The sequence below is a fragment of the Schistocerca serialis genome, chromosome 4 (assembly GCF_023864345.2).
Source record: "Schistocerca serialis cubense isolate TAMUIC-IGC-003099 chromosome 4, iqSchSeri2.2, whole genome shotgun sequence".
Lineage (NCBI taxonomy): Eukaryota > Metazoa > Arthropoda > Insecta > Orthoptera > Acrididae > Schistocerca > Schistocerca serialis.
This window is the reverse complement of record NC_064641.1, coordinates 915,607,936-915,622,664: the sequence shown is the minus strand read 5'-3', so window position 1 is coordinate 915,622,664 and position 14,729 is coordinate 915,607,936.

Below are 14,729 nucleotides of genomic sequence, written 5' to 3'. Positions count from 1 at the left end.
CGTCATTCGTAATTCTTGGCGTCTTTCGTTTGGAGAATGTATGTATTGACACTCTCAGGTAGGACACTGACCTGTTCTTCCCCTAAACTGAAATTAGCCAAGTGCTCAACTATAAAGTGAGCGTCATGCCAACTTAAATATTGGAAGGAAACAGGTATGTGTCTTGGTAGCTGGTACTTCAAATTGCATGCATTGTGAGCTACGCCACAGGACTTCCCCGTAAGATGACAGTGGTCGATACCAGGAGATTCCGCTTTTCTGTCTAACAGCAGTCCTCAAGTACGACAATCAGTCGCTTTATTATACAAATCTTCATTTTTCTTCGATTTGTTCACGTGAACGTTGCCACTGTAAAGCTTATCAACCTCCCGTGAAAATTTTTCGAGCTCAGTGAGCAACCAAACTGCGGGATTATCCCTGACAAAAGATTTGTAGCAGTTAAGACTGGAATCATAGGACGATACCCTGCCGCATATGGTACATGTTTTTCTGTAAAGGTGGTGTGTGAGGCTGTAGGGTCGCCTTCATGAAGGGTCACGGGAGCGAGGAGGCATTCAAAATCGGCGAACACTACAGATGGGCATTGCTCCTGGTGGTGAGCATTCTGGAACTTTATCAACTGGTTGTCCTCAGTAGGTATAATAACAAATACTGGGTCCTTGGAAGTGCAGTTTACTAGATGCGCCACTAATTAATTGTCCCAGGAGAAATAATTCAGGTACCTTAAGCAAATATACTTTTTATCCTTCTTTTTCTACAACTGGCTGTAAAGGAGTCAGGACATGTCTTTCATCCAAACATAGTGATAATTATCACCTTCAGAGAAGAGCAGCATGTTACATGCAGCTCATGCTCACCAGCAAATTTTGAGAAATGGAGTGGCCCAACGACAGTATGCTTGTCCTGCTCATCTGACTTGCTTTTCTTCCGTAGGCCATAAAGATGAAACGATATACCTGTATTCTGAGCCTCACATATAAGTACGTCCAGGATCTTGATGGGGAACTCAATAACATCAAAGTTGTAACACCCACAAATATTATCACCTACATTGTATGTAATTGAACTCTCAGGATGATCTCTGTAATTGTACTGTCTTTCGCAAGCCAGGACTGACCACGCAAAACAAGCCTGATCGTTTCTATTTTCGACATTAATGATGCCTGATTACTAGCTGTATCTTTAGGGAGCTTGGTATAGCTAGACCCTCCATTTACCAGATCGTAGACATGTATGTGGATGTCCAGGTGTAGTATTCAGCTGAGTGCTTCAGATGACCCTCTGACTTCCACCTCGAAAAAACGGCCCAGTATAGCACTCAAGGTGGATTAACGAAACCACTCGGCGATTGATGTGCTCTGCGTTATCACGCCATTTCCGAAAGATAGTGAAGAATGGTCTCTTCAACACCAGACTCAACTTAGGGGGGTTGCGATAATTCAATGGAAAGCACTTTTAACGAAATCGTCGAAATGAATGGAATTGATTTGAAATTTCGTTAAAGAAGAATAATAAATTTTATCTTTTGCTTTTAAGTTAATTTTCTTTCGTGCGAACTTTGTTGTAGAACCACTCTCTTATTTTCGTGTGGTAATAAAAATTTTTACTTTCTTAAGAATTACGTACATTTAAAGAAAAAATAATATTTACGTGAACTCATATGAACTGGTTAAGAATATTAGGTTGAGAATTGAGTCCTTTAAATCATTCGGCCTTGGCATACACTTTCCAGATGCAGTGGGTTTTTTTTTTTGTTAAATATTTTTACTGAATTTTATCCCGGCACTAGCCATAGAACACAAGATTATCTCTATCAGCAGAAAATGTTTTAATTATTGCCAAGCCGACATTTATCACTGATCAAACCAACTTCACTATGCATTTGAGTTATTTTAAAGAACCGAACTGTTGAAATTTCAATGTTAACTAACATTAACTATCCGCCTACGAATGCACAAACGTATAATTAATTCAAATTTTATCAGCCACAGGATCACTGAAAAAGAAGAACAATTTCTTAATTCACTATTGATTTTTATGCATCTGTTCCCGATTTACGGGTTTGATAATTTTTTAAATGTGCCGCCTCTGCTATTGTTGGTCGCGGCACAGCCCAGCAACACCGCTAAAAAATGCTGAAAAATTCTTAAAGAAATTTTATAGATGACGTGGGCAAGCTAATTTACATAAATAATTCACACTTTTGATAAACTCTAATATATTTAGATCAAACAACAATACAACTCACATTAATTCGTAACGCATCGTCTAATGGCGGCTAAGTCCAGACAGAGACAAAAGAAGTCTACACATTCGTAAAAAACTCTTTCACAGTGTCCTACCGCAATGACTTCTGAACAGAGAAGACCAAAAAATACATAATGCATTGTGCTTAAATAGTATTGCTGACTATTAACATTTCTTTGCAAATTGACGATATTATTCTCTTCTGACAACATTTTATATCTCTGCTATCGCAAATACTGACACACTTTACAATCACATAATAAATACAGAAAAATTCCTATCCTAAATACAGAGAAATATTACAACAAAAAATATAAGGAGAATAACAAATGTCTTTTACACCACATTCAGTAATATTTTTGTTCAATAATTACGATATATACAACTTGCCCAGAGCGGCGTATATGGTACAAATAAACTCTTGTTCTTTAATAACGTGAGTTTGCCAGGGAACGTTACATTGCCCCCTGGCAGCATTTGGCAAAGAGTTTTTACACTTTGACACAATGGTGCCAGTAACGTTCTTCACACTTGTATATTTTACGGAATAGCTCTTTTATTTAGTCCCAGGGTTATATAAGTTCATGGCTCCCCCATTTGGGCGTAGGCAAACAGGAAACCTGGGCAAAACTGTGCCGGAGCCCAGCCATCCCAGTTGGTTCATGGTCAATATTGTCTCTTTAGCAGTTATTCATTTGAATTAAATTAGCAGTTCGTCACAAACGGTTACACCATTACACAATATCACAGTCACATACTGTTCAACGGAAATTTTTGTGTGTGACACTATTATTCTTGTGATACACTACAAGGTCACTTGTCCTAGGATATATCACTTACGGACATACATAGTAAATGTTCAATGTTTATCGAAATGAAGTCATTGACATGTTATTCACTTTATGTGAACATAAAAAAAAAATCAATAATGCTGTATTTGGTGAGCGGTGCGGAGTGATTGTTGAGCGGCGCTCGGCGCGGCGCGCTGACTCCGTGTAGGTCACCGCCCCCGGCGTTGACAGCTACGGCGCGGAGGGGCGTGGCTGTCTGTCTGGTCCGCTACGGGCTGCTGCGGCCGCTGCATAGCTGATGTAGCCGGATGCGCGTTGGATATCAGCTCGCCCGTGCGACGTCTTCTTGCAGTGCTCCAGGAAACATGCAACAAGTTCACAAACAGTGTACTATCCTTATAGGCATTTTTCCTGCTGTGGGAAAGAACGCACACACTTAGTGGCAGTTATTACTCAGTAGGCCTTCACCAGTCTGGTTTGCACAATGTTTCGTTGTCATAGTAACACGTTTTATGGGCATACAATATTTTTCACCATGTCATGACTTGTCATTAGTCACACGCAAGTTTTCACCTTTGGACAAAATGTATCTCTGTAGTCAATGCGCTTTCCTAGCGTCCCTTGACACACAAAGAGTTAAAGTTTGACACTAACTTGATCCACCGTCCGTTATCGGTTCACTGTTCGTGTCGTGCTAGTTCCTTGTCCATTTGCACACACGGCGATGATACAGTTTTTTATCACTTATACACAGCTACTCCGTGACGTATTGCTGCAGGTTTAACAGTCACTGTCTGTCTCTGCCACACAATACTGCACTTTTGTTAAAGTTCCTTTATTTTTATTTACAATGTCCGCTGTGCAATTTTTTTTTTTGTAATAGCACATTCGTAACTCTTTACCAAGGTGTGATATTTGCGTACATGGTAACAAATATTCAAAATTTGGTATTAGTTTGCTCAAAGGTCATCTATATTCGTGTTCGAGTAGATTTTATTTGTGCATTACAGCCGGATTCAGGCATATTGTTCAATAACTCCTTTGAACTCATGTCACACTTTACTATCAACGTCCTACGTAACTACAGTGTAGTCTCTGTAGGCAAAAATTGACTTGGACTGTATCTGGCTAGCTCTTTTTTACTGTTTGAATCTGCACATGCTTCAATTGAAGCTTCTTTGTGCGTAACTTTGCACTACTTAAATTTGCTACAAGTTTGCCTCCCGTGGTGCCCTCGGGTCACTACTGGGTGCATTATTTTCTCTAATAACATTGGTTAGATAATAAAGTTCTCAGGGCCTCATATTATTGATATTATTCTGGGTTCGAATCTGTCAATCTGACAACTACACATATATACATACATACACATAATAGAAAAGATTGCGCCAAGAAATATTTCAAATTTGGGCACATAGAAAATTATGTAGTACACTAACTAATCATTACTAAAATGTTCTTTTTGATTGAACTCTGTCACTGCTTAACACTACAAATAATTGCACTAATCAGATTATCTGTGCAAACATTTAGAGCATGTTCTAGATAACACAAATTAAAAGAGTACATAACACAAATATCCATACACATGAGAAAGTCAATCATATTCTTATAACTAAACACTTCTACACTAGTACATTATTTCTAAATATCACACATCATTAATGTTCATTATTTACAAAAGAATGGTGTCCACATAGGACTATTAGTCTTTTACTGTAGGAATGCTTTTACATCCTTACGCGGATACAGTCCCCGTACTCTCCCTGAGTGGGGATCTGCTAAGAGATAGCTACACTCATGTGGCACACTTACTACTCTAAAAGGTCCATTGTACACCAATTGCCACTTGCTATTCTGTTTCAAGGATCTTTAGCTACTACTTCCTTCTTGGACCAAAGAATGGAGTATGAGGCTCGACAGTAAGTTTTGTGAGGCTTCACCTCGATATCGTACTGATATCCCTTAACAATTCCTGGTCGTTCTGAAAATACATCTGCATAATTAGATAATAACTGTACCAAATCCTGCTGTTGCATAGAGTTCAAATTTTCGGACTGTGATACTTTGTTCACAAGTGCGTCCACATTTGCTTTTAATTGATCACCTTGTACGTCAGGATAATAGAGATTCTGACCTAGACAATGATTGTCTAAATGTAGTATCCACTGATTCCTACACCTTATGTTAATAGCGTTACAATTAGGTACAGGTACCTCTTCAGATCTGAGCATGGACAATTCTATTCTCCTACCAGCATTCATCAAACTTAATTTTCCCCGAGAAAGGTCGATTATTGCGTCCCTTTCTCTCAAAAAATCTACCCCCAAAATGCAGGCTACTTTTAAACCCTTTACTACCAGGAATGAGCACGCTATGGCTTCATCCCCTAAATACATCTCTACCCGCACTTGGAGTTTAATTATTTGCCGCTGTGCACTTATGGCTCCAGTGACTTTACAATTATTCACGGGAAAAGTCAGCATACGCCTTTCCTTCCCCAGTACTTTGAATAAGTCCATACTCATAACACTGACAGTAGCACCTGTATCTACGACCGCTTGCACATCAATATTATTAATTTTGACCCCTATTATCGCTTGTACTTTGTCTTTGTGCTCCTTTATGCACGTGGATGGTTCAGTTATTAATTCATCTCCCATCTGCACCCCGTCATTATACCTAAGGATACAGATTTTGTTCGGTGTTTTGTTCTGTGTCGGGCTGCTCTCACTCCAAACCTCAGCCGACGATGGAGAGCGTATCTCGGCTGCATCTAGTTTGTTGAATTATTGCTAGTGGATGGGCGTGGCTGCTCTGTGTCACTGACCTCCACTATGTGCACGTTGTGTTGCGTCGGCCGCCACGGTTGCGCAATTGGCGCATTTTGTGGTGGCGGTCGGTTATTGTCATATCTATCACTGTTTTGCCGGTCCGGACTGGGCCTCTGGTTCTGCGGCCAAGTTCGGTTTGCATCATTATAAGTATTAGTGTTGCTCGGCCCCCTGGCATTTTTCCATCTACTATTGCTTGGTGGGCCTGTTTCATACCGGTCATCGAACCTCCTTTTCCGGTCATTATTCACCGGCGGACTATTGCCGTTCCGGTCTCTACCTCTATTTCCGTTTTGTGCATACTCTTGTCTCCTATTATTACCTCCGCCGTTTCCATTACTTGGTGGAGGCGTGTTATTTCTACCATTTCTATAACCATTTCCGTTACTTCTAGCCTGTTCAGAGGCTGCCTTAACATCCTCCTGAATCAGGTAAATTGAGTCCATAACAGACAAGAAATGTTCCATATCATTTTCGGGCACGTGTATAAGTTTTTCCTTTACATGTATCGGCAAGTGTGATTTCAAGAGTCTGATCAAATCCCGGGATGAAATCTGTTCGTCCCAGTAACGGGTCTTATTAATGTACTTCTCGAAATATTTTCGCAAATTGCCTAGTCGTGGAGAATACGGCTCTGGATTATATACCTCCTTCCGTAATCTCTCCTGGATACATGTTGACCAATATTTGGCCAAGAATGCCTTTTCAAGTTGCTCATATGTATCACAACTATCAGCTGCTTCGGTTGCCCATAATGCAGCATCTCCTTGTATGTAAGACATAACGAACTGTATTTTCTGGGTATGACTCCAAACGCTAGGCAAAATGTTTCTAAATCCCTTGATAAACACTACAGGGTGAACAGATTTCTTCTCCGTTGTAAAGATCTGAAACTGTCGGTTCCTAATCAAGCTTTCTTCAATCACTACTTTGGAATGACATTTATTTGTTTCGCTTACATTGGTTGCCTGTTCTGCCTCGCAGTCGCAATTTTTTACTGCAGTATTTATATGCCTATCATTGTTGGACCTGGCTGGCGTGACATACGCCTGTGCCTCGTCATGCCGCAAGCTAAGCTCCATCTCGGCAAGACGACGGTCCACACTCCGCTGCCACAGCGGAATGTCTTTGTGCACTATCTTTTTTAGATCCTGCACATCCGCACTTGAGCCCACATCTCTGGCCTCAATTGGGGCGTGCACTTTCTGATCTATTTCTTTTATGACTTCATTTTCTACTTTGTGCACTTGTTCGATCACTTTGTTCTCAGTTACTTGAGTTCTGTCAATTTCTAGTTGTTCGACCCTATTAGTCAGGACACTGATTTCCTCTGCGATATTGGCGTTAGCCACTTGAACACTATCTACTCTTTCGCTTAATTCTTGCACCGTTTTGGGTATGGTTTCATATTTTTGTTTCAAACTAACAAGCTCACTTTGCATAACTTCTAAAGTTTGCATCAACTGCAAGTCCCTCTCATGCAGGCGTCGGTCACGCTCTGCTTGTTTAGCATCACGTTCTCAATCGCGCTCTGCTTGTTTGGCATCACGTTCTTTATCGCGCTCTGCTTGTTTAGCATCACGTTCTTTATCGCGTTCTGCTTGCATACATGCAAATTCAGCTACCAATCTCTGGTCACGCTCTGCTTGTTCAGCATCACGTTCTCTATCACGCTCTGCTTGCACGCATACAAATTCAGCTTGGAAATTGAGCATGCGCTCGAACATAACTCTTAATGATTGCACTTCTGACACCTCACCAATCTCTGGTCCGTGTCCAGTGCTTGCGGATGGCACAGTATTTCCGCTATCAACTGAATCACTGGGTGGCAGTGGCAACATTTCTTGCCCTTCTGCCCCCAGATTCGCACATTGTACTTCCTGAACTACGTCACTAACATTACTTTGTGTCCCACTTTCCAACTCGGTATCACTACTTACTGACTGTTGCTCATTATCCATGTTGATATCTTTCTGACTACGCAATCTAACCATAGTAAACAAAAGAAATAAAATCTGAACGAAATATCCTAACACTCAGGTTTCACTGACATAATCACACAAGAAATGGACATTAACTAATACACACTTACTATATACTACAATAACTACCTAAATGTCCTGTTATTTTAAAACAAAGTACTAACAACAAGCACACCACTAATGATCCGAGAACACTGCACTGAGGCTACTTTACTACCCACAGGACAACTACACTGTAGCTTTACCTTTTGGTGATCTATCTTGGGTGCAGCTGCCCCCTGATATTGTGGTAGGTAATTAATTTTTCGAAACATTGAGCTCTCTTCTTCAACTTGCCTCTGGGTACATAGTGTTCTCATGCAAAAAATCATACACAGGTATTACCACACAATATTGGTTATGCAATACATACAATACATAGAAAAATTATTAAATGTTCTGCAACAAAGTTCGACTATATTAATTCCCTAGTTATCTCACGGGTATTTAGTGGCCACTGCATATTCGAGCCCCACGTTGGGCGCCAATTTAACGAAATCGTCGAAATGAATGGAATTGATTTGAAATTTCGTTAAAGAAAAATAATAAATTTTATCTTTTGCTTTTAAGTTAATTTTCTTTCGTGCGAACTTTGTTGTAGAACCACTCTCTTATTTTCGTGTGGTCATAAAAATTTTTACTTTCTTAAGAATTACGTACATTTAAAGAAAAAATAATATTTACGTGAACTCATATGAACTGGTTAAGAATATTAGGTTGAGAATTGAGTCCTTTAAATCATTCGGCCTTGGCATACACTTTCCAGATGCAGTGGGTTTTTTTTGTTAAATATTTTTAGTGAATATTATCCCGGCACTAGCCATAGAACACAAGATTATCTCTATCAGCAGAAAATGTTTTAATTATTGCCAAGCCGACATTTATCACTGATCAAACCTACTTCACTATGCATTTGAGTTATTTTAAAGAACCAAACTGTTGAAATTTCAATGTTAACTAACATTAACTATCCGCCTACGAATGCACAAACGTATAATTAATTCAAATTTTATCAGCCACAGGATCACTGAAAAAGAAGAACAATTTCTTAATTCACTATTGATTTTTATGCATCTGTTCCCGATTTACGGGTTTGATAATTTTTTAAATGTGCCGCCTCTGCTATTGTTGGTCGCGGCACAGCCCAGCAACACCGCTAAAAAATGCCGAAAAATTCTTAAAGAAATTTTATAGATGACGTGGGCAAGCTAATTTACATAAATAATTCACACTTTTGATAAACTCTAATATATTTAGATCAAACAACAATACAACTCACATTAATTCGTAACGCATCGTCTAATGGCGGCTAAGTCCAGACAGAGACAAAAGAAGTCTACACATTCGTAAAAACTCTTTCACAGTGTCCTACCGCAATGACTTCTGAACATGTGCATTGTGCATTGTGCTTAAATAGTATTGCTGACTATTAACATTTCTTTGCAAATTGACGATATTATTCTCTTCTGACAACATTTTATATCTCTTGAAACACGTATGTAACATAGCAGCGATGGCGAGGCATTGTAGCATCTGTGACCAGAGAGTATGCGCTTGACCGCGCGAGTGTTGCGAGCGGTTCTCAGTCTGTCGGTCAGTCGTTGCGAGTCTGTAGCTCTGTCTAGTTGCGTGCAGTACTCTGTCGGTCAGTCGTTACGAGTCTGTAGCTCTGTCTAGTTGAGAGCAGTACTCTGTCAGTAGTCGTCGCGTGCAGTACGCTAGTAGTCGTCATGCAGAGCAGTCGGTCAGTGGTAGCAGCCCAGTGGGGTTGCGTGATGTGGTCTGGCGACAACACTGGTCAAGATGCTGAATGAGATATACTGTTAATTAAGATAATCATCGGATAATGTAAAGTTTAATTATTGTAACTAATTTTCAACAAGTGCCCCCAATAATAACTTTGATTTCAAAAGCAATTTTACATAAAATTTTCATTTAATTGAAGTAACTATTTCGTTCCACTTCCCTTAAACAAAAGTTTCAGTTTCCAATTAGATTACAAAAAAAAAAAAGGGAATATTATTATTTGCAATGCAGTTCCTCCAAGCGGTGCGCAACAACAAGAGCAGAAATCTGACTAGGTGTTGCAATGAGGTAAGAATTTAATTTTGATTTTTTTGCACAGGGCCAAAGACCGATATTTCGGTTTAATTGAATCATTATTATCATTTTTCTGAGATTTTCTTATCACTGAATGGACTTTAATTTTTTATGAAGAACTTATACTTGAGTCAGATTGCGATTCACACTTTTGTTGTCATTAAATTTAATTGCAGGGAGGTTACGTTTGGCTCCCACTTCTATTAAGTATTGTCATTACATTCCTTTTAAAAATTGGTGGGGAGGTTACACTTGGCGACACCCAGTCCAGGATCGAATTTCGTTGAGAATCTTTTGAGCGACAGTCAGATGTCTGCTCTTATTTGCTTAGATATAATTAGGATTTAGCGCAACGCTTTTAATAATATTGTGACTTTCTTTCTACAGGTCAACGGCAATTTGTTGTATTTGTGTGTTGCTTTTGCATTGTGCTTATTTCTTTAGTGAATAATTGTGACTATTGTGAAAATGCCGCGAAAGACTATGAATAGTGTATCGCGAGGTATTTTGAATGAAATTACCGACTTAAACAGCGTGACCGATAGTAATTGTGACACGCAGTGTAATGATGACAATCCTGCTTTCACTGACAATCAGTGCATTCCAACCACTAATGATGATTTTTGTCTTAATGACGAACAAACGAACTCGGTTATGTCCTCTGTTGATTTGTCGACAATCGATGACGCGGAACGCACTATTGTAATGAGCGCTGCCCAGCTTAACACAACTGGTTTACTAAATTCACGTGAGGAACAGACAAATTTGTCTAACGAAAATGGACAGTGTTCTGAAAGTACGACGGATTTATTTAATTCCGAAATAGTGAGTGACAGTGTACATCCGACTGATAAACCTTTCTGTAAATTACAGAATGACCAAATGGTCACGCAAAACAAGACAATTTCAGATCCACCATTAAATAGCACGGAGAATAGCAAATGCTAATTTTGTGTCGGATCCACTTAAGGCATTGTTGCTACAAATTCTTGAATCAAACAAACAACAGAATGAAAAATTAGACAAACAGAGTCAAGATTTCAAACAACTTAGGGAACAGAACAAACAAGATAATGAAAATCTCAAACAACACTTAAATGAAAAATTAGACGACAATTCCAGACAGCTTAGTGAACAAATTAGAGCCGTTGCCGCGCAATGCCATGACACTAAGGAACAGTTGCGCTTGGAAATTGAGGCTTGTTCTCAAAAAAATAGCGAAGAAATTAAGTCTGTTGCGCAAGAATTAAGGGAAATGCAGACAGCCGCAACAGAAACACTCAGAGACGAAATTAGCGGAGTCGCTAAACAATGCTCTGAAAAAGCTACACAATTACGGGACGAGTTTAAAGCAATGACGGTAGAACTTTCGCGCACAATGGACGCAAAGATAGACGCGAAATTCGAACAGCAGAACACTCAGATTAACGAGCGCTTTAATCAGCACATACAAAACAGTGATACGCGTTTCCGCAAATTCATTCAGGATCAAAACAAAGTAAAACGACAAGTCATGGAAACAATCACTGCACAAAGACAAGAGGACAAACGTAAAATATTCGCGAAAGCGAAGACGTATGTAGACAATAATATTACTACAGTGTCCGACAAAATTAATACCATAGAACAGTTGAACGCGGAATTAAGGGATGAAATTTCTGATCTTAAATCAAAAACAGATACACACACAGTAAATATTCAAACAGTGACAGACAGATTCGAACAATTAGAACTAACACAGGATTGTGATGTCATCAAAGCTGATGTTAAAAAACTGAGCGAAACTACGCGTAAGTTGCAAAAACAGATTAATGCGTCCGATTCTAAAACCGATGATCAGGTTAAAATACTGACTGAAAAATGTGATGAATTGTCCAGTCGTATTGATGTTATCGGAAATACTAATGACAATAAATCAGACGATACTGCACCGGTTTCATTTATCCAAACACCTGAATTTCAAAATTTACAGCAGGCAATTAATGAGATCGATTCATCTAACAACACGTTACGTAGGAAGTTATCAAATTTACAACAAGAAGTAACAGAGATGGAAAACATTTCAGTTAATAACATGCCACAACAGACGCCACTTTATATACATTTGTCAGAGTCACGCAGCGTGTATCATGTGAGCAATTTACAGAGACTACGAGACGTAAAATCCGAAAAGCCACGCGACTTAAAATGTGAAAAGCTATGCAACTTGAAATCCGAAATGACACAGACGAACAGATTCACATACAAACCTGAACGTATTTTCAAATTCAATGACGAGAACGTAGATTACGAGCAATTTTTATCCGGCAGAAAATGTAAGGAATTTAATAATGACAGAACACAGGTACACGCTTTGAGCTGTATACGACAATTTGTTTTTATGCTTTCACCGCTATTGCCTGTAATGCAGAAGCTAGCTTTGAACCAGATGCGACAATTTGTTTTTGTATTTACAACAGCATTGCCTATAATGCAGAAATTTTAATTAGCACGGATACAATAATTTCCCTTTGGAATTTTTCCGCTATTGCTTGCAACGCAAAAGCTAAAATTTATTTGCAGTGCGTAATTGACCTCAGGGGATTCATTACGCTTTAATGAATATGTGCCGTAGCGAGCATAGGGCCCCGAGCTGTAGTAGTACTATTTCATCTTTAGTTTTCTGCACTGCTGCCTTCTCTTCTACTATCCTTTATATCTATCAAAACTGCTCTTTAACTATTGCTCTACGTAGTATTAAGAAACGAATAATGAAAACCCAATGTGACAAACTTTTACCGAATGTGACAATTTTCAGTAGGCACTCCTGTAATAACAACTACCACCGTAATTTTAATTACAGATAAAATCGTAATCATCAGTATGTACAAAATTTTCGGCAGTCGCAACCACATTTTTGTAACAATAGATGTTTTTCACCACAATAGCATGAAAGTCAGCCGCTTGGTATACCTAACCAACAATGCAGTCTACAAGGTCAACCAGGCTTTAATGTTTCGCCGCGTGCACGTATAGTCCCAGCTACAACAAATAGTGACGCATGGCAGCAAAGAAATAACTACGTACAGACAACACTCTATTTCAACTCGTATCGCAATACACCGTATAGGAATGACTATCACGACAGACGTAAAAATAATGAGCGCAATTCTCGGCGTACATTTAATAACAGTCGATCTTATGAGCAGCAACAACATCAGCAACAACAAATAATCATAAATGAAACAGACAATAGGTGTCATCCATAGCGTAACACGTCAGTAAGAAATAACAAAGCAGTTCATATAGTGGATATGCCACAATATTCTCCCGTAAATAACAGCACGTACGATAGAATTTGACCAGACACAGTACAGATTGCATATTCCAATAACGTAAGCAATAATTTAGGCACGCAGAATCTTGTTCACGAAAATGTTATTAATTTTGACGCCATCCGACACACGTTTGCATTAAAGACAGAATTACGACGTATGTAGACGATATCCTTATTGCAGAAGCTAACTGGTCTGAACACAATCTGATTCTTGAACAACTGTTGCAAACTTTCCATGCACAAGGACTTACAGTTAATCTTAGTAAATCGCACTTTGGCAAAACTTCTATAAAATTTCTTGGACACGTAATTTCAGCAGAAGGCATTGCGCCTGATCCAGAAAAACTTCAAGCTCTACGTGACATTACTGTTCCTACGACGAAAAAGCAATTACGCAGTTTTTTGAGCTTAATTAACTTTTTTCGTAAATTTATTCACCATTCTGCTTTAGACACACCCAGATTATGCCAATTAACAGGTAAAAACACTATTTGGTCTTGGGATAAGCAAGCACATTCTGAATTTGTGAACCTGAAACATGCTTTGTTGAATGCTCCACTTTTATCGCACCCCGATCTTACTAGAGATTTTTCCATTGCCACCGACAGTTCTAACACCGCTTTAGGCGTACATATTTTCCAGGAAATTGAAGAAGATGGTTCAACAGTAATTAAAAACATCGCATTTGCAAGCCGCATTCTGTCACCTGCTGAACGAAATTTTTCCGTTACAGAATTGGAAACATTATGTGTTGTATGGGCTTTTACGAGATTTAGGCACTTTCTTTATGGCAGACATACCACCGTCTACACAGACCACAGAGCAATACAATTTTTACTTTCAGCTAAATTCACTCACGACAGATTAAGCAGATGGAAACTTTATTTGCAAGAATTTAAGTTTACGATTGTCCACATTCCCGGCACACAAAATGTTATAGCAGACGCAATATCGCGTTCTCTCGGCAACAATCAGCAAGACGTAGCAACCAACTTCTGCAAAACAAATTTCAGTGTCATGTACATTCAGCAAGTCGCATTTGAAAATTTTATTTCATCGTCACTACAGGACATAGCGCAAGAGCAAAATAAGGACAATGTGTGGAAAGAAATTAAACACCTTTGGCAAGATAGGAAAAATGTTACGATTAGGAACCACTACACTGTACGCAATGACATTCTGTTTCGCCGCTCTCATCCTGACAGCAACAATTGGTTATTATGCATTCCTGACGAACTGGTTAACAAATTAATTTGGTACACTCATTTAAGTTACGCACATTACGGAGCACGAAAATGTTTTCTTATACTGAGACAGAACTCTTATTTTACTAACATGGAGAAACGTATACGACGAGTTTTAGCGTCTTGTAAAATTTGCCAGAAAGCTAAATCATACACCACTTCACATATTCCTCCAT